Source organism: Lissotriton helveticus, chromosome 5_1, assembly GCF_964261635.1.
Source record: "Lissotriton helveticus chromosome 5_1, aLisHel1.1, whole genome shotgun sequence".
Lineage (NCBI taxonomy): Eukaryota > Metazoa > Chordata > Amphibia > Caudata > Salamandridae > Lissotriton > Lissotriton helveticus.
The window spans coordinates 2,090,654,376-2,090,680,898 of record NC_136065.1 but is presented as its reverse complement, the minus strand read 5'-3'; positions in this window follow the sequence as shown (position 1 = coordinate 2,090,680,898).

The window sequence follows — 26,523 nt, the reverse complement described above, 5'->3', positions numbered from 1 at the left end:
TTTCCTTCAAAAAGGTATCAGCTCTCAGCACACATATGACCTTACTGGGGTCCACGATGGCCTAGATCGGTGGGTTTTGCCTTACTGTCTCTGAATCTTCCAGACGGGACAGGGTGTCAGCTTTTTTGTTGTCAATGCCCGGACGGAAAGTTATCACAAAGTCAAATCCGGCAAAAAACAACATCCACCTCATTTGCCTCTGTGACAGATGTCTAGCTGTTCTCATATACTGCAAATTGCGGTGATCGGAATACACAGTAACAGGGTATGTTGCCCCCCACAGGTGCTGGCTCCACTCTTGGAAGGCGCTTTTGATAGCCAGAAGCTCTTTTTCGGCTATAGTGTAGTTTTTCTCCGCCTGACTTAACTTTTTAGACAAGTAGGCCACAGGGTGCAATTGTCCGGTCTGTCGGTCCCTCTGCGACAATATGGCCCCTATAGCCTAGTCTGAAGCATCAGCTTCTACTATGAAAGGCAAGTCAGATTTGGGATGAGCCCAAATGGGAGCTGAGATAAATGCTTGTTTGAGATAACAAAAGGCCTTTTCAGTTTCTGGTGACCAAAGAAACACCACCCCTTTCCTGAGAAGACGTGTCAAAGGGGCGGCTATTTGTGAGAAATGGAGAATGAACCGTCTGTAGCAATTGGCAAAACCCATGAAACACTGTACCTCTCTCACTGTCTTAGGTACGGGCCAGGACTGTACTGCCTGTACTTTCCGTTCCGCCATCTGCAACCCCTCAGGACAAAGCAACACTCCCAGAAACTCCACTGTCTCCACATCAAACTCGCATTTACTCAACTTGCAGAAAAGGCTATTGTCTCTCAGGCGTTGTAGTACCTGTTGAACGTGTTCTTTATGCATGCCCACCTCCTCAGAGTAGATCAAAATGTCGTCTATATAGACAACAACACTGATGTCCACTAGATCCCTCAACACATCATTCAAAAAATATTGAAATGCCGCCGGGCGTTACACAGCCTGAATGGCATCACAGTGTATTCAAGTTCAAGTTCAATAATTTGTATAGCGCACTACTCACCCAGTGGGTCTCAAGGCGCTTGTGGGAAGGAGATGAATTTACTTATCGAATATCCAAGTTTTTAGTTGCTTCCTGAAAGCGAGGTGGTTTTGAGTGAGGCGGAGGTGGGTGGGGAGAGAGTTCCAGGTCTTAGCCGCTAAGTAGGAGAAGGATCTTCCCCCCATGGTGGATTTGTGGATGCGCGGAATTGCGGCGAGGGCTTGATTGGACGATCGTAGTTGGCGGGAGGGGGTGTAGAAGGATAGACGCGTGTTGAGGCATTCGGGTCCTAGGTCGTAGAGGGCTTTGTGTGCGTGGGTGAGGAGACGGAATGTAATTCTCTTGTTGACAGGGAGCCAATGTAGGTCTTTCAGGTGGTCGGAAATGTGGGCTTGCCGGGGGACGTCCAATATGAGTCTGGCTGAGGCGTTTTGGATGCGTTGGAGTTTTTTCTGTAGTTTGGCCGTGGTTCCGGCATAAAGGGTGTTGCCATAATCAAGTCGGCTTGTGACTAGTGCGTGGTTGACCGTCTTTCTTGTTTCGGTGGGGATCCAGCGGAAGATTTTTTTGAGCATTCGAAGGATGTTGAAGCAAGATGATGAGACGGCGTTGACTTGTCTGGTCATCGAGAGGGAGGAGTCGAGGATGAAGCCCAGGTTACGTGCATTGTCCATAGGTATGGGTGCGGTTCCGAGGGCCGGTGGCCACCATGAGTCGTCCCAGGCAGAGGGGGATGGTCCTAAGATGAGGACTTCTGTTTTGTCCAAGTTTAGTTTTAAACGGCTGTTCTTCATCCACTCGGCAACTTCTTTCATTCCTTCCTGTAGGTTGGTTTTGGCGGTGTTTGGATCTTTTGTGAGGGAGAGGATCAGCTGGGTGTCGTCTGCGTAGGAGATGATATTGAGGTTGTGTTGGCGCGCGATGGGTGCGAGGGGACCCATGTATACATTGAAGAGGGTGGGACTGAGTGATGATCCTTGTGGAACGCCGCAGATGACTTCGGTGGCCTCTGATTTGAAAGGGGGGAGGCGGACTCTCTGTGTTCTTCCGGTGAGGAACGATATGATCCAGTCCAATGCCTTTCCTTGTACTCCGATGTTGCTGAGGCGTTGTATGAGGGTGCTGTGGCAGACTGTGTCGAAGGCTGCTGAGAGGTCAAGTAAGATGAGAGCAACTGTTTCTCCGTTGTCCAGTAGTGTTCGGATGTCATTTGTTGCTGCGATGAGGGCGGTTTCGGTGCTGTGTTTGGCTCGGAAGCCTGATTGAGAGGAGTCGAGGGATTTGTTGGATTCGAGGAAGGCGGCGAGCTGACAGTTGACGGCTTTCTCAATAACTTTGGCGGGGAATGGGAGGAGCGAGATGGGTCGGTAGTTCTTAAGTTCGGTTGGGTCAGCTGTGGGTTTCTTCAGAAGGGCGCTGAGTTCGGCATGTTTCCAGTTTTCCGGGAAGGTGGCGGAGTTCAGGGAGCCGTTGATGACGTCTCGGAGCTGGGGTGCAATGATGGAGTCTGCTTTGTTGAATATGTGGTGGGGACAAGGGTCGGTTGGCGATCCTGAGTGGATGGAATTCATCAGGCGGGTGGTGTCTTCAGTGGTGATTGGGTTCCAGGCATAAAGGTTGTTAGAGGGGGGTTTTGGTTTGGAGGTGGGTGGAGTGGGCTGGTCATCGGACTGGTTTTGAAAGCTGTTGTGTATTTCGGCGATTTTGTTGTGGAAGAAAGATGATAGAGAGTCGCAGAGGTCTTGGGATGGGGTGATGTCGTTAGTGCCTGTGGAGGGGTTAGTGAATTCTTTGACGATGTTGAATAGTTCCTTGCTGTTTTGGGCATTGTTGTCAAGTCGATCCTTGAATGCTGATTTCTTGGTGGATCGGATCAGTTGGTGGTGTTTGCGGGTGGCGTTCTTGAAGGAGGCCAGGTTGTCAGTGGTAGGATTTTTTCTCCAGGTTTTCTCAAGAGTCCGACAGAACTTATTGGATTTCTTAAGGTCATCGTTGAACCAGGGGGCTTTTTTGTTACCTTGCTTGATTGGATGGTTTTTCAAGGGTGCTAGTTCGTTTGCGCTGTGGTTGATCCATTTTGTGAGGTTGGTGGCTGCTTGGTTTGGGTCCGATGAATTGGAAGGGGAATTTTGTTGAAGCGATGAGCAGAGCTGGTCAGTGGTGATTTTGTTCCAATTTCTTCGGGGGATAGGTTGTGGGGGGTTATGGGTCGAGGATTTTCTGTAGTGGAAGTGAACGCAGCTGTGGTCTGTCCAATGGAGAGCTGTAGTGTGATCGAAGGAGATGTGCTTGCTGGAGGTGAAGATAGGGTCGAGCGTGTGTCCGGCAGAGTGGGTGGGGGTGTCCACGAGTTGTTTGAGTCCGAGATTGGCCATGTTGTCCAAGAGGGTGGTGGTGTTGTTGTCGTTTTTATTGTCCAGGTGGAAGTTGAGGTCTCCCAGTAGAATGTAGTTCTCGGCTGGGATGGCATGTGGGCTGATGAAGTCAGCGATGTCTTCACTGAATTGTGAGCGGGGTCCTGGGGGTCTGTAGATGAGGGTGCCTCTGAGTGTGGTCTTGGGGTTGGTGTGAATCTGGAAGTGAAGGTGTTCGGCGGTAGCGAGGTTATCGTCGGAACTGGTCGTGATGCGGATGGTGTTCTTATGGACGATGGCGATACCTCCTCCTGTTTGGTTGGTGCGATCTTTTCGAATGATCTTGTAGGTGTCCGGGATGGCTATGGCTATGTCGGGGGCTGATGAGGCGTTCATCCATGTTTCTGTAAAGAAGGCGACGTCCGGCGATGTGGTGTCGAGTAGGTTCCAGAGTTCAATGGCGTGTCTGTGGACCGAGCGGGTGTTGAGCAGTAAGCACTTTAGGTGGTTAGTGTCCGAGATCTGTTTGGAGTTTGTGGATTTGGTGTGGGTCCTGATGCAGTCGAACTTGCAGGAGTGGCAGGTGAAGGGTCCATGGGTGTGTCCTGGAGCGGCTTGGTAGCAGTTTGGGAGTGGGCCGGGGTTAAGAGCTGAGAGAGTTGCGGCGTGGTATATAATGCGGGTGGAGTGCGTTTTGCGAGGGCCAGGGGGTCTGGCGCTGGGCGCGGTCCAGGCGCGGACGGGCGTAGACGGGCTTACCTTTGGCGCACCTTCGGCGCGCATGGGGCGCGTCAGCTGCGCGTGAACACTGCAAATGCATGTGTCATATGTGGATAGTGGAGGGGGAGGGGCAAGGGAGGGGCAGCTGGGAGGCGGGAACGGGGTGGAGGGCCGGGCAGGGAGTCACCACAACAAACAAACAACAAAATGGCTGCAAGCCAAACGCGAAACACGATTGGGACACACAGTGAGTAAACGCGACGGAAACGCTAGTGGCACCGGCACAGTCAGGCACAGATGATGGTTACAGGCAGATGAAATATCAATGGCAATGCAAATCTCGTCAAAGCGCACTATCGTAGTATAGCGCTAATATGCAAATATGCGAGGCGATCAGGCACTAGGAATATTTGGCAGCAATGCGAGCAAGCACACAGCAAATGGGAGGTATAGCGCTACGATACCACGAGCGCCGATCACACCAGGGAGCAGAGAGGAGCGACCGCTTCAGAAGGAATCTGGACGGTCACCATTCATATTCAAACAACCCATACCTGGTCTTGAAAGCAGTCTTCCACTCGTCCCCCTCTCTTACACGCACTAAGTGATAAGCCCCACGAAGATCCAATCTAGTGTAGATACATGCATTTTGGACTTGATCTAGTAGGACCGAGATGAGCGGAAGAGGGTATCTAATGCGTATGGTGTTCTTATTCAACATTCTGTAGTCCAGACATGCCCTCAGATCACCATTGGCTTTTGCTATAAAAAACAGAGGAGAGGCAGCAGGGGATTTAGAAGGCCTAATGAAACCTATTGATTGATAATGGTCTAGGTATTCCTTCAGGTGTTGGGTTTCAGGTACAGATAATGCATACACACGACACAATGGTATAGATGCACCATCCACCAGATCTATGCAACAATCGTACTCCCTATGAGGGGGCAAATTGTCAGCCAGTTTCTCACTGAAAACATCCTCATACATTCGATATGCTGTAGGCAAGACCACATCTTTTTCTGCAGCAGTGGCTATTACAAAAGGAAAGGATGAGGCAGCTGCTTGAGTAGATAGACGGGAAACCATATGGGCCTGACATTCCTCTGACGGAAACTGTATTGTCTTCTCTTTCCAATTGATATGAGGATTGTGATATGTCAGCCATGGCATGCCCAAGATCACTTCGTACTGAGGAGCCTCAATAATATTCAATGTCAACAAGTCTTTGTGTTCACCCTCATGAACGGCAACTGTCAACATCACTTCCTCCGTTTGTTCGGTAATCAATCCTGATTTCAGTGGTTTCCCATCTACAGCCCAGACCTCCTCTGGGTTTTCCCTTGGTGTACGAATCAGAGAGAGTGAAGATACCAACCCACTGTCTATGAAATTGCCCGTGGCACCTGAGTCAATCATTACCAAAACCTGATGTACGATTTGGTGGCTCTCCAGACACATAGATAGAACAATATGAGACACGGAGTCCTGAACCGCTCCACTAGACAATGATGGGAGTTGCAATTGGGTTTTCCCTCCTGTTTCCTCCCTGTTCTCTCCAGAGGACTCCTGACTAGAACCGGTGAAGGACACCGCCAATTTTTTCCTAACCCACCCTCCTGTGTTTTTTGGTTTAGAAGGAGATTCACGTACATAATGCCCCTTTTTTCCACAATACATACACAATCCTTGTGTTCTACGAGTTTCTCTCTCCTCTTTGGACAACGGAGCCCTCACCGCTCCTATTTCCATGGGTTCATTTCCCTCTGCTGGCAAGGGCAGTCCTTTCCTGGCTGGGTACTCCTGTCTAGTATAACCTCTATCCCATCTCCTTCTTTCCCCACTCCTCTCTAACAACCTACCAACCAGACGTAAGGATAAATTAATCATGCCTGTACATGTATTGGGTTGCGGATCAATCTGGGCTATGATGTCTTTTAAACTTTCACGTAACCCTTGATAATAAATAGACATCTGTTTCTCCTCTGGCCATGACGATTCAGCCACCAACCTATTAAAGGTCGTCAAATACGTGACCAGATCATTCTTGCCCTGTTTCAATTCCAAGAGCTCCTTATCTGCACTAAAGGTGGTTGCTCTTCTGTCGAACACTCTCTCGAACTCGGCTCTGAAGGCCGCCCAGTCTGATAATATGGCGTCATTGTTCGGCACTAGGGGAACTGCCCAATTGGCCGCATCTCCTATCATATAAGAAATGGCGAAGGCCACTCGGGAATGTTTATTCGGAAATGAGGCAGGCTTACACGAAAAATGCAGCAGAATCTGCGTAAGGAATACCTGCGTCTTAGAGGGATCTCCTGAATATCTTTCGAGAGTAGCCAACGGTATGGGGGGAGGTACCGTAACCTGTATCTGAGGATTTTGCACAGATGCATCAAAAGGGTTTCTACCCAACTTATCTACCCTATCACGAAGGGCAGTAGTTTCTGCTCTCGATGCGATCCACTCTTGTTGTACCAAGACAAGAGCCTGCATAACATCCTCCATGGTAGCCATGATACCCACACCCGGATCGGGCAAAGCAAATATCTTGGGCGCGTAATTCTGTCAGGGCCCGCTTTGCAGGATCCGGATGATGAATATATGGGTCCACCTCCAGACGTTTCCAACACACTGATTGTAATACACAGGGTGTTCGAACCATCAGGCGAGGGAAAATAAAGAAAAGGACCGGGAAAGGGGAAGGGTCAGCAGGGACAAAGGACCTGAAATGACAGAACAAAGAATATGCATCAACAATTGGAAACAGAGAAGTCTACTCTCATGAATTCTCACTAAACCTCAAATACCTTAGAAAAGCTGTAATAAGTCTTCCAGCGTTCCCCTAGGTATGCCTCTGTCATGCTCTCCTGTAACCAAACACAACGATTACAACAATGAATAAGGCACCTTGGAAATATCTAAACGCTGAGAGGCCTTACGCACACACACACACACACCATTCACAGTTGAGGATGACGCTGTAAATCCCCACTGCTTGTGCATTAGCACGATCCTGTCTCAGGAAAGAATAATCAATGGCAAAGTTAAGAGGACAAGCCATAAAGCACTCTGCCACGAACGTTAAAGAAAGTACACCATCCGAAGGAAGTGTTATTGAAAAGGAAAACAAACGACCCAAAAGAAATGATGATAAGCGGTAGTCTGTAGTTGCGACCACCACTAGACTCCGTAAATGATAATGTCTGTGTAATTTCAAAACGGTAGCATGTGGTTGTGGCCACCACCATGCTCCGCTTCCCCAATTGAATAACACGAACAGTAAATACCGGAAGCGGGTAGTTTCGACCACCACTACCGCTCCGGTAAAGAATTAGCATTAGCTACACATGGAAGCGTGTAGAAACCCCCACTACGCTCCGCTGCTAGAACCACACTTCAGGTTTAATAAACAATCCGGAATAGCACCCGGCAACGTTTAGCAATTACTACTACGTTCCGTTGCTAGGATCTTCTTAGAGAGAGAAGGCTGAACCGGCACGCAAGAGCAAATGCGATACCAGGTTCACAAACAGAAATCCAAATACGATGATAGGCGCGAGAGAAAGCTCCCAGCGCCTCGTGGTAAAAAGTACCTGAATCCGACGGGAAACAGCTCTGGACTAGCTGCGCACCCGAGATAAGGCAATCTCCCAAGCGAAGCAATCCAACGAGGAGCGCCTTCCACACAAGAACCAGGAACCAGAATTACGCGCACCTTCCCACCGGCCCCAGCCAGCATTATACTTCCTGATGCAAAGTGTCATGGGAGTTGTAGTCTTTCATTTAGGCAGGCGCGGGCAAGGTGAATCCTGACAATAGTAGTGTGCATGTACTGTATTTTCACATACACATGCATGCATAGCATGCCTGTGTCATTTTCCCCACATATGAATTCAGTCCTAAGTCCTACTTACTTTAATGTTATTTTGCAGTAATTGCAAACAATTTCCTATGATCCTTTAGGTGAAAGCCTGGGATTTGCCCTTCAAATTTCATGCAAATAATGTCATTGATATTGCTTGAAACTTACCCTTTCAAACATATTCTGTGCTTAGCCTATGTTGCAGGGATGGGTCCTGAGTTGCACATTAAAACATGTGGCCTCTTCATTCTGTTTAATAAACAATCAAGAAAAAACGCAGAGGAGAAGAATATTTTGGACAGACCTTTATCAGGTCCTGTGTGATATGCTGTATAAGGGGGTTTGGCTTCTGGATACACATTTCCTGACATTTTCTATTAAGCCTAATATTACTTAATTTTACATCAGTGAAGAGGTTCCAATTCAATATATAAATAGACAAACAGAAGGAAGCGGGGATGGGCCAGGAGGTAAACCTGCAAGAGCAAGCTAGATTCTTTCCAGGAGAGTTTGGGCATTCTGCCCATGAATCCAGGAGCTATTTCATTGCTCAGGGTCTGTATGGCACTAGACCCAGAAGCATTATTTCTTTGCAGCAGCATCTCTTGTTTGTTGCTAAAAATGCTTCCCTTCTCTCATCAGGGCTTCTTTCAGCGTTGGGTGGACTGGGGCTATCTGAGTCCACACAGCCCTGAAAGTGATATCTGGGGCTCCAGTCAAGTGGGTTTCCATGTCTCACATGGTCAGACCAGCCTTAGGTGATGGATGGACGAACAGACAGGTTGTGTTGGATACACTGTACACAGATGCCTTGAAATCATTTGTTGATTTATCATTGAACTGCCATCCAAAGTCAAGTGGGAATTGCCCCACTGCTTTGATGCTGTAGATAATGCATAAAATGAGTAGCTTTAAAGAGTGTCCAGTGGGATTGGAGAAGAGTGGTTTTAATTATAGGATAACAGCATGGGTGCTTAGACAGATGTTAGAGCTAATTGTTTCCAAGCAGACCCTCTTGGATGAGAGAAAATCATTTATTCTTGTACAGATTTTTGTGCAATTATCTTAGAAAAACAGGTGAGGTCATTTTCAAGTCCATGTGCTTAAGTTTCATACTTTCCATTAGTTTGGAGCATTTATGAATTTTGCAAGGAAGAGTCTCTGAGCTCTGAGCTGTGAAGTATCAAGGCATGCAGCAGGTGACATCAACCATTTATAGCTCCATTTTCAGAAACACAAAATGTATGTATATGGTTTAAATGTCAAGGCATACATAAATGATAAAACCCCTAAGGAAAACAGGGCCCAACAACTACGACACCCTCTGGATTTGGGCACAAATTCTCTATTGGATGAACACAGTCGGTTGTGTTACCGCTAACTCATTGTATTGTAGTGCAAGGTGTATAGGTGTATACATTTTGTATTTGTGTAAATGTACTTTGCCATGAAGGTCTGTGTGTGTGTTTAAATAAGGGTATGTATTAGGAGAGTGCAAACTTGCATAATATTTTGCAGTGTGATTGCATATGATTTCAACAAAATTAGGCAAAATTATGCACATAGTACAAAAATTTGATTTTCTGTTAACTTGTGTGAAATGTAAATGTGAGGGCAGAACTCGTGTAAAATAATCCACATGAGTTACCAACAGGGGAAGGAAAGAGAAGAAAAAGTCTGTTGGCAAGATATTATCTACTGGAACCTGTCTCCTGTGATCTAAAATATGGACGTAAAACTAAATAATGCGGAATTTTGAAAATCAGACGTCACACAAGATTCAGAAATATTGCAAATTTCACAATTGTAATTACATTCTGGATGGGCTACACACACACATACATAGATAAACAACAGGAGAGAGAGGGAAACTTGAGCCACACTTACTCCCCGGGGATGCCTGGTCTCACCCTGGAGATACCCATTAAGGGACCATCTCTCAGGGAAGCCAGGAAGGGTTTCGCAGCGGTCGAAGCGCGGAGGTACCCCTTCGGGAGTGATTCCAGCGCTATATAAGCACATAATTAATTAATTAATTAAGCATTCTATCTTGGTTTTCGTGCAGCCTTCAGGATTTCTGAAAGCCATTAGTATCTGTGGAAACAAAGAGACCTACAAACAAGACAAAACAAGTCACAAGGCACGTACAGCTAGATTCATCAAAGACCCATTTTACGAGTCTTTAATAGCGATTCATAAGGAATCGCTATTAAGGACTTGCAAAATGGGATTCATGTAGGAATTGCAAAAAATATTGCGATTCCTACATCTTCCTTATTTGCGATTAGCAAATTGCTAATCGCAAATAAGGATGCGATTTCAAGGGTGCCAGGGGTTTCCAAAGGACACCCTGTAGCACCCCTGAAATGAAAATGCAGCCAGATGTTGCGCACACACATGTCCAAAGGACATGTGTGTGTGTAACATACCACTCAGAAAAATGCACTAAAGAGCATTTTTCTGAGTTTTCTCTATTTACCACGAAGTTACAATTCGTGGTAAATAGCGGCCAGAAATAGCGAATTCGCTAATAGAAAATGGTTAATAAATTGCATTTAAGGAATCTCAAATAGAGATTCCTTAAATGCAATTCCTCGCAAATATGCGATTTCGCAATTAGCGATTTTTGCATTTGGGATGATGAATCCCAAATGCAAAAATTGCACTCGCAAAGGGCCAGGTTCTCAGAATCTGGCCCTTTGCGAGCCGATTTTTCTTTCATAAATCTACCTGTTAATACATTGAAAAGCGGTGCGCTCGGAAATGTTTCCTGAGTGACTGAAGGCTGCACGAAAACTGAGAGTTTATTCGGTTTATTCCACCACAGCTTAGGGTGCGCCTTAGCGTGCGCATACCGCCGTGGTGTGCTGTTCCTGACGAATGCTTCACTAAAAATACGTAGAAGCAGAAACATGTTGACCAATTGTTTCTTTTCACATTAGGATGCACCTGGTCAATTAAAGCCAGTCAATACAACATCCGACACACTTGTTTTTAACAGTGCCTAGTTTTCCACCATTACATTTTTTGAGGGATAAAACTAAAGCATCTTTTAACCACTCTTTTTCACTCACCTATTGCACTCACGCTATAAAGAAAAACCTGCTCCGCTGCAATCAGGCGTCGTAGCACACCAGAGAGGCACTCGGCCTCTCTGGTGGGAACCCAATGGTGAAGCATGTCACCAACTAGGTTGGTGAGTGAGGGTTCTTTTGAATAATTATAGTGATTCCTCTTGCTAGCTCTTTCTTTGTTGGTTGCACTCTTTTGTTGTTGAATATATACGCACATATATACATATATATATATATATATGCAAAGCAGGTTCTGTCTATCCGGTTCGCGGCAGCGGCACGGCACAGCAGAAATCACAGACCACCAAGCAGCAATAAATATTTAGGTAAGTTTATTATCTCTTCATGGTTTCATCGGCATGACGCGTTTTGGGTAACGAATACCCTTGATCACATATATATACGTATATATAAACATATGTATGTATGGGCACCATAACCCCTGTCGTTATGGTAATTAAAGACTGCATTATGCGTTATGGTAATTAAAGACTGCATTCCATCATCTGTGTTCACTTACTTGATTCGTTTTACCTCCTAATTTGTGTATCTCAAAGCCGCAATATACAGTGCTCCACTGCTCTCAGCTACAGCTTTGGGCGCTGAAGAAGGCAGAATCCCTGCCGAAATGCATTCGCAATTGGTGTCATTAAACCAGTGTTTCCTCCATCTCCTCCTGGGTCGCTGTTTTTCTTTCGTTTGAAAGGATCTGTGTGCACAAATTACAGCGCTATCCAGAGGCGCTTTTGCAGATGACCCCCGTCTCGCTTTGGGCGACCAGCGTCACTGGAATCCTCGGACTGTTGCAGTCCGGTTTATTTTGCCAGCGTTTGTTGGACAGGCTGGAAGCCCGCCACGGAAGCAAAGGAGAAAAGCGAGCAGTTTTGAAATGGACAATTTCATGCTGGGTAGAACACATGGCGGTTCATCCCCTGCTTCAATGACTCTTTTGGTGTTCGTGGCTGAGATGGTATTGGGGGACCGAAGGAGGTACCGGACGACTGACACACCAAAGCGGCATTACCATCACAGCAAACTCCAGAGGCTCACGCTGTTCCCTGCCCCCCCGCTTTGACATTTCACCATTCATGGTATCCTCCTGCACCTAGGTTCCAGGCCCCAATTGGTTGCACTCTGGGACCTGTAGTCCTGCACTACACGCGGGATTTTACACAGGTGTGGGAACTAACCCTAGGGGTGGAGCTGACCTACATTAGCAGGCGTTGAAAAGAGGGACTAACCTGCAGCATGACATCTCGCTGGTTGGACGCTTTGGGCGCTGAAGAAGGCAGAATCCCTGCCGAAATGCATTCGCAATTGGTGTCATTAAACCAGTGTTTCCTCCATCTCCTCCTGGGTCGCTGTTTTTCTTTCGTTTGAAAGGATCTGTGTGCACAAATTACAGCGCTATCCAGAGGCGCTTTTGCAGATGACCCCCGTCTCGCTTTGGGCGACCAGCGTCACTGGAATCCTCGGACTGTTGCAGTCCGGTTTATTTTGCCAGCGTTTGTTGGACAGGCTGGAAGCCCGCCACGGAAGCAAAGGAGAAAAGCGAGCAGTTTTGAAAGGACAATTTCATGCTGGGTAGAACACATGGCGGTTCATCCCCTGCTTCAATGACTCTTTTGGTGTTCGTGGCTGAGATGGTATTGGGGGACCGGAGGAGGTACCGGACGACTGACACACCAAAGCGGCATTACCATCACAGCAAACTCCAGAGGCTCACGCTGTTCCCTGCCCCCCCGCTTTGACATTTCACCATTCATGGTATCCTCCTGCACCTAGGTTCCAGGCCCCAATTGGTTGCACTCTGGGACCTGTAGTCCTGCACTACACGCGGGATTTTACACAGGTGTGGGAACTAACCCTAGGGGTGGAGCTGACCTACATTAGCAGGCGTTGAAAAGAGGGACTAACCTGCAGCATGACATCTCGCTGGTTGGACGCTTTGGGCGCTGAAGAAGGCAGAATCCCTGCCGAAATGCATTCGCAATTGGTGTCATTAAACCAGTGTTTCCTCCATCTCCTCCTGGGTCGCTGTTTTTCTTTCGTTTGAAAGGATCTGTGTGCACAAATTACAGCGCTATCCAGAGGCGCTTTTGCAGATGACCCCCGTCTCGCTCTGGGCGACCAGCGTCACTGGAATCCTCGGACTGTTGCAGTCCGGTTTATTTTGCCAGCGTTTGTTGGACAGGCTGGAAGCCCGCCACGGAAGCAAAGGAGAAAAGCGAGCAGTTTTGAAATGGACAATTTCATGCTGGGTAGAACACATGGCGGTTCATCCCCTGCTTCAATGACTCTTTTGGTGTTCGTGGCTGAGATGGTATTGCGGGACCGGAGGAGGTACCGGACGACTGACACACCAAAGCGGCATTACCATCACAGCAAACTCCAGAGGCTCACGCTGTTCCCTGCCCCCCCGCTTTGACATTTCACCATTCATGGTATCCTCCTGCACCTAGGTTCCAGGCCCCAATTGGTTGCACTCTGGGACCTGTAGTCCTGCACTACACGCGGGATTTTACACAGGTGTGGGAACTAACCCTAGGGGTGGAGCTGACCTACATTAGCAGGCGTTGAAAAGAGGGACTAACCTGCAGCATGACATCTCGCTGGTTGGACGCTTTGGGCGCTGAAGAAGGCAGAATCCCTGCCGAAATGCATTCGCAATTGGTGTCATTAAACCAGTGTTTCCTCCATCTCCTCCTGGGTCGCTGTTTTTCTTTCGTTTGAAAGGATCTGTGTGCACAAATTACAGCGCTATCCAGAGGCGCTTTTGCAGATGACCCCCGTCTCGCTTTGGGCGACCAGCGTCACTGGAATCCTCGGACTGTTGCAGTCCGGTTTATTTTGCCAGCGTTTGTTGGACAGGCTGGAAGCCCGCCACGGAAGCAAAGGAGAAAAGCGAGCAGTTTTGAAATGGACAATTTCATGCTGAGTAGAACACATGGCGGTTCATCCCCTGCTTCAATGACTCTTTTGGTGTTCGTGGCTGAGATGGTATTGGGGGACCGGAGGAGGTACCGGACGACTGACACACCAAAGCGGCATTACCATCACAGCAAACTCCAGAGGCTCACGCTGTTCCCTGCCCCCCCGCTTTGACATCTCACCATTCATGGTATCCTCCTGCACCTAGGTTCCAGGCCCCAATTGGTTGCACTCCTGGACCTGTAGTCCTGCACTACACGCGGGATTTTACACAGGTGTGGGAACTAACCCTAGGGGTGGAGCTGACCTACATTAGCAGGCGTTGAAAAGAGGGACTAACCTGCAGCATGACATCTCGCTGGTTGGACGCTTTGGGCGCTGAAGAAGGCAGAATCCCTGCCGAAATGCATTCGCAATTGGTGTCATTAAACCAGTGTTTCCTCCATCTCCTCCTGGGTCGCTGTTTTTCTTTCGTTTGAAAGGATCTGTGTGCATATATATATATATATATATATATATATATATATATATATATATATATGTAGCTGAGAGCAGTGGCGCACTATACATTGCGGCTTTGAGATACACAAATTAGGTGGTAAAATATTGACTGCTCTCAGCTACATATATATATATGTAGCTGAGAGCAGTGGCGCACTATACATTGCGGCTTTGAGATACACAAATTAGGAGGTAAAATATTGACGACCAGATTATCGAATTCCTATCTACAAACAGGTAAGTACAAAAATATTGAATCCAAAATATAATTGTAAATAATATAGTTTGTTAAAATATCGAATTTTTTAAATGTCTTAAAAGCAATGTAAAATTAATGAAATATAATTACATAAAACATACTTAAAAATACTTAAATAACCTTAAAATTAATAAATAATTAATGTAATTTAAAATAAACATACATTTTTATTTTTAATACATATATATTAACTTAATAATATAAAAAAAGATTCAATATTTTTAGCGTAGGATAGCGGGAGGGTAAAATGTACCATTCCCACTCCGGTGAGTGCAACAGTAGGGAAAGTGTAGTGGTGTGGCTCACTGGTTAGAGGCGGCAGACCCGGAAGCAGAGGACGGCCCGGGACCAGGGTTCTATTCCCGACGCGGCAGGGTCGAGGACTAGGGTCAGCGGACTTGATAATTCTCGCCTCGGTGCCTACTCTAACGAGGGATCACTCTGGGCATTAGCTTGCCTCATCTCCACAACCGCCTCCCACATTCGCCGGGGATGCCTGGTTTCACCTTGGAGATACCCAGTAGGTACCATCTCACAGGGAAAGCCATGACGGGTTCCCCAGTGGTCTACAGCGCTGAGATACTCCTTCGGGAGTCGATTCTAGCTCTTTAGAAACAAACCCACAATTAATTAATTAATTAAAAATTAATTAAATATCAATACAAATTAAAAATTCATCAACATTATTTACCAATTACAAAATATTTCATAATTAATTAAATATAAATACCGAAGAATATTATTTAATAAAAGTTAATTACCTGTGAATAATTAATTAACAACAAATTAATGTTCAATACAATAAAATAATAAGTAATAAAAAACAAAGACCAATTAATAATTAATGAACAGTAAATTAAATATCAATACACAAAAATGCTTCCAATAATTAATAAATCACAATTAAAGTTCTTCCCACCCTATTCCCCCATCAACCCACAACCCACTCCAAATAATACATTAATACAATTAATATAATTATCAATTAATACAAATTAATTAACAACTAATACAAAATAATTATTAAATAATTAACAATAAATAAATTATCAATACTAATAAATAATAATACATAAATACTTAATTACAATTAAATTACTTCCCACCCTATTCCCCTAGAACCCACAACCTGCTACAGAACTAAAATGCTAAATTAAATATAAAATAATTAATAATTCCTACCAATTAATATTTAATGTACTATAATTAAATTACTTCCCACCCTATTCCCCTATAAACCCACAACCCGCTACGGAATTAAATTACACAAAAATTAAAGAACATAAAATTCATTACTTTAACAAAATGCAAAGAAACATTACAAAAAAAATTACATACTTTTAACACATATACTGACACTTAAAACACTATATAAAAATTTATATTTTTAACAACCATATTATGACTGTCGATATTACTAACTTCGATATTATAAAAATCAATATTTCTTACCTGAATTTCGATATTCTGTACTACTATGTTTTTGTAATTCGATATTTAAAACTCGATATTTTGACAAGTCGATATAAAAAAATTCGATATTGTGCCTGTTCACCCCTTTTTTAGCCAGTCTGCCCAACGGGGTGGTGGGTAGAAACCCAGTAGATTGCAGGAAATATAATTTTGTTTGCTTGTAGAGCAGAGGACCCATGGGCATGGTGTGCACCTCTGTAAGAGGCGTTTTCTATTTTCTTACCCCTCCAAAGGGCCGATTGGCCTCTTTTTAGTATGATCTGCCCCTTGGGGGTGGAAACCCACAAGACACTAGAGAATGTAATCTTTTTTGCTTGTAGGGGAGTGGCCCCTTGGGCAGCGGATTGCAAATAAATGGCACAGTATTATTTTTTTCTGCCCCTTCTCCAGGCAAATCACCCATTTTCTTTGGCATCAGGGAATATGTTTTTGTATGGGGAGGGAGCTAGCCCTGGAGTAAGGTCTGCTCCCCTCTATGGGTGCCATTTTTTTGTCTTTGCTTTGTGGCCCCCTTGGGGCAGATCAGCCACATTTGGTTCTGACCTGCACCCAGGAGCAGACGAGGAATCGTATGGTAACGGTTTACTTTTTGCCTGGATTTCAGTCAGAGGCTTCCCATTTAAAGTGCTGAATCCTGGGTTGCCCCTAAGATGATGCAGTCTAAATTGCCTGCCTTTAGTTGGGAGTGTAGGGTGCAGAGATAATATAGAGAACTTTTTGACTATCAATTTGCTACAACACTTAATTGATGATGTGTTTTTGGATGATATTGTTGAGTAGACCCATTTGGAAACAGAACAGGTTTTGAGGGACAACAATGTCATACTTTAGACACACTCTAGCGCTACCTGCTGGACTTCCACAAATCTCCATGACATGAAGCATTTCTAGGGTTTATAAATCTATTTTGATTGTATTGCTAAGGAGTTCATCATTATATTGGTCTACAAGTTCCTTGATAGCAACTCCTAGCAACCATGAGGAGAGATTGGTATTTGCTTCTGCAGTGGATGAGGCAGTTTGTGGATAACGCTACTGCATCACAGAATGTTACACCACGAAGAGGTACTTTTACCCTCACTTTCTTTTTTGTATATCTCTCCTCTGCAGTTTTGTTACATCTCACAAAGTCCACTTTCATATTTATCACCTCCCATTCTAACCTCTTGAGAGCTCCCTTCTAAGAAGGCTTGTAGCTCACCCTGGCATTTTTCCAAGATGCCAGCGTGGAGAAGGACCAATGATACAGTATGCCACTTCTGTGCTGGTGAGTGCTCCCTTCCTAAAAAGAAGCACTTCCGCTTCCAGTGACATAACCAAGGAGTAACCTATGTATTAATGTATTAGTTCAGAGGTAATATTCTGTGGCTTGACCCTCTTTTTCCATAAAGTATTATTGTAATAAATCCACCAACATCCTTTGAAGATATATTTCATTCCGAGGATATGGGTGTTTCCTCCCTAGTTCACAAAATAGCCATTGTTTGTCAAAGCATTGGTGTCATGTCCTTAAAATGGCTGTGAAACATCAGCCTTCTAGTTTTTTGTGGTACCCCTTCTCTGGTGTGTTTCAGTGACATCCTTAAACTGTTGTCTCCACCTTCCAGGCCATCTCTCCATTTCAGGTAGGGGGACAATGTTGTTATGGCAGTCAGAAAGCACTCATACTCATAGGCTCACAGCTTATACTCCATTTGGATAAGTCCAGTCTTCGCCTCCATATCACACGGCTATGATAAGAAAACAATCAACCTCCGGATATCATCTAACCCAGCTGTGTCCGATGCCACTCTGGATATGTTGTCACTGAACTCGCCGTTCTCGTTCTAGACTATGGGCATTGTCTTGAGGGCGTAGGCGGCTGAGGTGTTACCATCTGGCCCTCTGAGACATGATCCTTCCACATACAGTGTACCTTCTGGTTCTGCTATCGGGGTATCCTGTAAGTCAACCCGTCCCTTCGTCTCCTCCTCTGTCCTCAATATACAGTCATCTGGTTCTAAGCGGGCATCCTGAGTATCTAGTGGGAGTAATGTGGCGGGATTTAGTACAGTGCATCTCTTGATGTTAATGTGGCTGGCAAAGAGTGTCAATTCATATCCTGTGAGTCGTGCGTTAGTGAGGTACTGTGTCTTGATGTTATTAAGGAGGGTATCCACAGAATGGGGGGACCATCAGAGTCAGGGGGGAGTTCCTGACCATTCCTGCACTCTGACGGACCATGAGGGCGGCCGCAGCTGTCGCCCGTAGGCATCCTGGGAGAGCCCTTGCAACAGGATCTAAAGTAGCTAAAAAAATAGGCACATGGCCAATGGTGACCTCCAAACATCTGGGTCAAGACATCGCATGCACAGCCGTCTGTCTCATGTACAAAAAGATATTTTTTTTTTCTATAATCAGGAGTACCGAGGACTGGAGCAGTACACAGAGCCCTCTTCAAATCTTGGAAGGCCTGCGCATGCTCTCTAGACCATGGAAAGGAACTGTCTGATATGTCTTTAGTGGTGAGGGCAAGAAGAGGTTTAACTATGGCCGAAAAATTGGATATCCACTGTCTACAGTATGAGGTTAGGCCTATGAAGGCTCGCACCTGCTTTTGTGTTCGTGGGGCCGTCATAGCATTGATAATGGCTACACGATCAGCGGTGAGCTGCGTTCCCACCTTTGAGAGGAGATGACCTAAATAGGTCACCTTCTCTTGACAAAACTGAAGCTTTTTCAAAGAGACTTTGTGATTATGGAGGGCAAGGTGGCGTAACAAACAGAGAGTAGCTTCTTTACATGTTGGGGCAGAATTTGCAGCAATGAGGAGGTCATCAACATATTGTAGTAGTGTGGAATTATCAGGGAGTTCCAAGGAATCTAGTTGACTATAGAGGGCTTGACTATAGATACTGGGGCTCTCAGTGAAACATTGAGGGGCGCGGCAAAATCTAAAGCTCTGCCCACCAAGGGAGAAACCAAAATAATGTCTGCTGTCATGATGTATAGAAATACTGAAAAAGGCGTTCTTCAGGTCAATGACAAAGAAATGCGTGGCGTCAGAAGGGACCATCGTTAAGAGGGCTGTAATGTCGGGGACAACAGGGTATTGGGATATTGTTATTTTGTTATGGGCTCTCAGGTCAATCACGAATCTGTATATTTTAGGGGAGAGAGCATCTCCATTGGTCTTTTTAAGAACTGGAATAATGGGACTGTTACAGATAATGCCACGTGTCTCCTCCACTAAGCCCTTGTCCATCAATTCAGATATTATTCTTAAAAGGGCTACTTCGCCTTCAACGGGCAGTCGATACTGCCGGAGGTGGGAAGAAGTGCACCTGGCTGGATGCGTACCACATGAGGGGGTATGTTGAGACACCCCACATCAGTGACTGATGATGCCCAGAGGGAGGAAGGTAAAAACTGCAACTCTGGTGGGAGGGGACCGGACAGATACATGTAGGAAGCTGCGGTGGGGGAAATTGTTAGGGATACACTTTGGGGACTACATGATATGGTCGCATACAGAGCTTTCAGTAAATCCATGCCTAATAAGTTTTCACTGCAACCTGTAGTAAGGACCAAGGGAGCATCAACATGTGCAGGGCCAATATCTTGAGGAAGGGGTTCAGAGACAGGTCTGGTCACGGGTGTCCCTGCAAAACCCATGGAGACATTCATATTGCCAGAAACGGGTGCCTCCGCGACTGACAGATGTGCAATAGAAGACCTGGTGGCCCCAGTATCCAAAAGAAAATTCTGATCGTTCCCCACAACTGACATTTTAACATACGGGCCCCTTTGATCCACTGGAATTTGCACTCTGGTTATACCCCTTTCCTGGCTGTCCTATGCTTGATAGAACCCTGTCTCATCAACTTCGTCATAATCATCATTGTAATAAGTGCGTGTTGCTTCGTACCCATCAAACCTATTGGCCGGGCGTTGCCGGACTAGAGCGTCATCCCTGGGCCTACGTTCTTTATCCTGCGGATGGGGTGGGCCATGGTCCCTAGTCGGCCTCCCCTCCCTGGGAGCGCGAGGCTGAGTCTTCCCTGTTCGGATGTTTTCAGCTAACATGGGACACTCATCTATCCAATGGCCGTACCTCTTACAATAAGCACACTGATCTGTTTGGAGGGCTCCCGCACGTTCAGGGCCTGAGGGGGTAGACTGGTGAGCCCTCGGAGGGGGTTGGGGTTGTGGTCTGAAATTCCCACGGGCATCGGGACCTCGGGGATGGTAAGCCTGCTGCAGAAGTGCCTTAGTCTTAAGATCCTTAACCTTCTTACTTTCCTTGTCTCTATCTTCATTCTCCCTATTCTCATGATACTGTGCCATAGCCAAGATACCAGTCATAGTCTGGGCAGACCACGTACTTTCAACTTTCTTGAGCCTGGCGGGGATCTCAGGAAGCAAGTTGCTGACCAAATTGTCGATAAATACTGGGTAGAGCCTGGTATCCGGGGATCCAAGCCACTATGTCCCTTGTATTCTGTCTCAAAATGGGTAAAGAAGTCAGCCACACTCTCATCTTTTCGCTGCCTACAGGCATTTATCTTATCCCAGTTAATGACAGTTTCCGGCAAAAGTGTTTTCATAAGCGTTATTATTTTACTGGGCAAAGTCAGGATGGCAGTTTCTGGTTTAGTCCCTCCTACCCTTGCTTCTTCCATAGCCTCTAGGTCAGCCCATTTACCTCCCAATGCCACTTCATGGTCAGTATGTCGAATCTTGTCCAAAATTTCAGTGGGGACAACCGTACCAAAAAGTAAATCTATATCCTCAAGAACGAGTGTACCTGCAGATATTATCTGACCTAATTCTTTGTAAAAGGCAGCCGGATTCTTCCGGGGATCTGGCAATTGTCCCTTCAACTGCATTACCTCTAACCTTTTCCAAGGAACATGAACCCAAAGCCTGCGCCAGTGTGCCTCAACAGCCCCTATGCCATTATTTTGGGCATCGGTAAGCGCGTTAACAAAGACAGGGGCCGCCTCTCTCATTGGCATAGCTGTCTCAAGAGGGGTGTTAGGAAAAGCGGTCATATCACGGTAAGCCATTAAAGCTGACATAGCGCCAAACATACCCTCTCCCTGAACATCACCTCTTTTTATTTGTGACCTGAGATCCACTAGTCCGGTGGGCATCTGAATAAGCACATTCTCGAATCTTTGCATGACCAAGGTACACATGTATTCAGCCCAGGTGGTTTGTTCCATAATCGTCCACTGGGAAAAGGTGGACCATATTTCTTTAAAGGTATAAATATTCCTGTTATTTATCCAACATTCACACTGTTGCTTCTGCAGGTCATTTTCTCAAAGGGATGAAAAGCTGACTGCAGAGCTCAAGGAAGCCAGTCGGGGGGAATTCACCAATCTATATAAATCCTGCTTAACTGTAGACCACGGGGAAGTAGGAAAAGGGCGGGTAGGGTAAAGATGCAGGAATTTGGCAGATGGGGACTTGTCATTCCTGCAGCGAGGACAGGGGTAGCGTGCGTGGTCAGTGTCATAGGAAAAATGGGCAGGGTCGGTGTGACAGGGAGAACAGTAGGAGGGGCAGTGGGGGCAGTGGGGGCAGTAGTGGGCTGTGGCGGGGGACAGGCGGGGTGTGAGGCGTCAGGGCAGGGTACATTGGGGCATATGCAGGAGGGCTTTCTAGCATGGTATTAATTAAGGAATCACCTTCCTCTCCCCCCTTCCATATGGCCTTCCTTTCTCCTCACGAGCTGGATAACACTTTTGTACTTGAGCCCCACGCTCCCTATCAGCTATTTCTACAGATTTTTCCGTTCGATTTTTTTAATGTTCTCTAGCGTGGTCGGCCATTGACATACGCTCCTGTTTTCTCTCCTGAGCCTTCTGCTTTCTAGTTCTCTGCTCTATCTCTTTCCTCCAAAATTGGACAGATTCAAACATAGATGGGTGCATTTTCCTTTTTAGTAATTGTTCCTCTAAGTTGGCGAGAACGTGGGAATCAAAGGAGCCATAAAGTGGCCACTGTAATTCTGTGTTACTTTGCTTTGTATATTTTACCCAGAATGAGGAAAACATAATGGCAGAAGGACCATGTTTAACATACATTGTATGGCATGGGGTTCCTTCTGGAGGAAGCAGACAAGCCCCCCCCCCAGCTGGGAGTCCTGTGCACACATACAACAACATAATTTCTTGAACTTACTACTGACTGGCATACTTGTAAACAGATAACAGACAACAGCGGGTTTAAAAAACTCACCTTGCTGGCTTGGCTTTTGCAAAAGTCAATAACAGCAGAATCATACAGACTTGGTGGATGATCAGTCCACCCTTACCTTAAACAGATAACAGACAACAGCGGGTTTAAAAACTCAACTCGCTGGCTTGGCTTTTGCAAAAGTCAATAACAGCTTGGCTTTTGCAAAAGTCTATAACAGCAAAATCATACAGACTTGGTGGATGATCAGTCCACCCTTACCTAACAGGGGTAGTTCTCTTCTGCAGACGTAGGGCTGTGTCCTGTTCCAGAAATCACTTGTTAGGGGACTCCAGCGAGGATGGGGTCATGTGGCCCAGACCGAGTGGGGAGGAACAGCGGGCGAGTCGTTCGGCTACCGGACTGCAAGAATCCCTTGGGTAGGGCGCCTCCGTCGGAGTCTCTCCGTGTACCTCCTCACATCCAATGGGCCTGACCTTGGTGCTCGTTGAGTCCCTATTGAGGCGCCATTTGAAGAACCGGTTAAACCCACTTACTGGGTCTCGGCGGCGGGGGAACCTCCCAAGTCTTCCACACTCTCCATACTTAGTAAAAGGAGACACAGGAGCCTTCGTTTGCAGGAGGAACCCAGATTTATTCAAATAGCCCGGGCTACGGAACAGAGTCCCAAGCTCGTTGGAAACAAGACAGAGGAGGCTGCTGCTTTACTCCGCAGCTTACAAGCCTTTTATACATTTTCATCCCGCTCTTTTGGCTGTTAGTCCATTGTTCAATCAGGGCAGTGTTTGCAGTTGATAACCTGATCAAGGCGACGTTTGTAGTTGGTGACCTGGTCAAGGCTCGCCACTCAGGTCATTGTTTAATAAGCTTGATCAAAGCTCGGTCATTCAGGTCATTGTTCAATCAGCCTGATCAAAGCTTCGGTGTTCAAACCATTTTCCAATCACCCTGATCAAGGCCCAGCAGTCAGACCACTGTCCAGATAACTTGATCACGGTGTCAAGGATGTTTACCAGGCAGGGAGCAGGAGATGGAAAACAAGCTTGTTTACACAGGGCGTGGGTGTCTCATGGCTTTCTGTTGAACTGCAAAGAACAGGGGTTTAGGTGTGCGACAGTTTTTGGGCAGAAATGTAGGCTGCAGGCATGGTTTTGTCATGACAGATAGAATTTTCTCAGGCATCAGCAGAAATGACCAGGTGGGTTGTGTGTGGGTGTTTGACACGAAATGGCAATGCAAAAACAATGGAGCCCTGGCACAAAATGGACGCCGACAAGAAGAACACTTTTTCTCAGCATGTTTAGGTGCTTCCATCCACTGTCTCCAGTGTAGTAAAACAAGATATTTAATTATACGAGCTGAGTGAAAATTTTGCTTTATTTGAAATGCACCTCATTCATCATCATCCAGTTATAACCATCATACAAGGAACCCTTAGGATCATTCTTCACCCAGCATATCCTAGCATTTAACCTCGAATGAATGTACATAGTAGCTACCACACTCATCACTTGAAGAGACATCTAGCTAACCATTTATGGGCATCATAACCCCTGTCGTTATGGTGATGCTGGACGTGCTACGAAATTCGTTGTATTCATTCAATTGTTTACCTACCTCCAATTATCCATATTCCAGTGTTTAGCACTCCGCCCCACCTTTCTGCCCCACCAGAACTCCCTCCATGTGCCGCGGCTGGTGAGAAGCAGTGAACTCCCCCCTACTGAAGCCAGGGAAGGACCCCAAGTGCTGCACCTTATACAGACTACTCTCTCTCCTTAACTTCACTAATAAAATACTGGCCAAAGCAATAGGTTGTCGTTACTGATAGACAGGATACTATCACCTGTGCAGACAGGTGGTATACCACATTGGTCCACTTCCCTAAATCTGCGTGCTGTCTTTTTGGTCTTGAATAGGCTATCTCCAGGCCCCACCACAGTAATCTCCCTTCTCGATGCGGAGAAGGCGTTTGACACTTTGGAGCGGCCCTTTCTCCAAGACACCCTACGGAAGCTAGGAATTTCAGCAAGGTTCACAGCCCTTGTCTCATTAATATACTTGTATCTGACAGTTCGTACCCGCATTTACAGATCCCTTACTGACCCCTTTAACATCTCCAGTGGCACTAGACAGATATGCCCACCCTCGCCTTTATTATTTATTATAAGAATCGACCCATTGGTACGCCACCTCCAGTAACTTCATATGCATTGCGGTTTACAGGTTTCTACAGGACAACTCCTCATGTCAATGTACGCTGACGATATATTTTTTTTGTTCAACACCCCTCAATTAATCTGACCCCAATAGTAGAAGAGGTGATCTGGTTTGGCAAACTTAATGTATTAATTGGGTGAAATCAGAGCTGTTCCCGCTTACTGATGTCACTACACCCCCAGCCTTTGCATACCCTTTTAAATGGTCTGCTGACACCACAAAATTCCTGGGTGTGGTTTCACATAGGAGTAAGGAGCAAGTCATTTGGCGGAGTTACGACCCTGCGATAAACAAACTCTTCACCTAAATTGATCGCTCACAACAACTTACCCTTTCTTTGGCTGACCGCATAGCCATTACAAAAAGGACAGTCCTCCCTCGTTTTTTTTAAAAACATTTATGAACATACCCATACCCTTCACTAAGGCCTTTTTTCCAGTCTCAGAAGCCTCCTTTTGAAATTAGTTTGGGAGACCCGGGTTGCCTGGGAAACCCTGACTCTCCCATATGATCGCGGTGGCTTCGCAGGCACAACCACAAACATATGCACACAGCAAATTCCTTCTATTCTGTTCAAATCAGGTACAGTTATGTTCTAAAGTCTTATAGCTAGGAGACTTCCTTATAGCGGAGAAGTGTGGCTCAATGGTTAGAGCGGCAGACCCTAATGCAGAGGTCTAGCCCGGGACCAGGGTTCAATTCCCCGCCTCGGCGGGTCTTGGGCTCAAAATTCCACAGACCTGATAATTCTCGCCTCGGTGCCTATTCCAATCATGGAGTCCCACTCTGCAACTCTGGGCAATAGCTTGCTTAATCTCCACAACGGCCCCCACAATGCTAAGGATGCCTGGCCTCCACCTTGGGGGTCCCCAGGAGTGGACACCTCACAGGGAAAGCCAGGATGGGTTCCACAGCGGTATTCGTACAAGCACCTTGAGACCCTTGCGGGTGAGTAGTGCGCTATACAAGTATCAATTAACAATAATATATACTTCCTAGTGATTGGTGATAAAATACCAGTCTAGCCTGAGTCGGTTCTGACACCTCACTTCACCCTTCTTTTGCAGCAGTTTTTATATTGCCCCTGCAGACAGTCTCAGAAAACCCAAGTTGGTATGGTTTCACTGGCACCACTGTTTTATCACAACTTGGACCTCCATCATCTGAAACGCCTTTGTTGGGGACCAGTACTATAGGATTGCAATTGACACTGTGTCAGAAGACCCTGCATGTTTACGGTGAGGTGCCCGTGCTGTTTTTCACTGTTCGTGACCAGGAACATGAAAAAATAATGTCTTCTGCTGGTTTGAAGAAAATTCACAGTGTTTCGGCAATGTGTCCTTTTTGTGTTTCAGGAGCAAATTTCTGTGTTGGTGGCTTGTATCTGAAATATAAAAAAAAAATACTCAATGGGTCACCATAACACTGCATTCTCAATGCACTGCAGTTTCATCTAAAGTGCTCTGGTGGTGTTAGCGGGAGCACTTTCAATTCGAATTATCAGCCAACAATACGGCAGGCAATCCCAAATGTTGTATGTAGGTGGTTGATTTTGTCGCTTTCATGTTAAAATCTAAACAATCCCTTTGTCTTCTGAATCTGGACTACCATCTGTATGCATTTGTAGAGCCTTTATGTGCAGCACTTAGGATTAAAGACTAGTATATGGATGTATGATTGATAACACCGCTTGGATCCACATTGGTCAATCTATTAATTTTCTCTTCCCCAGTACCTCACCGGTCTACGGCAAGTGATTGCAATAGGTTGTTAGTGGTAAATACAATATCCCACAAACTCCCCTGGTACACTTGGCATAGGTCATCTGGTGCCACTGTCCCTTTCTCTTTCAAACATGGCTATCCCAGCCTATCTCAGAATTTTGCTTGTGAAGCAACATCAATCCCTTCGGAAGTGGTA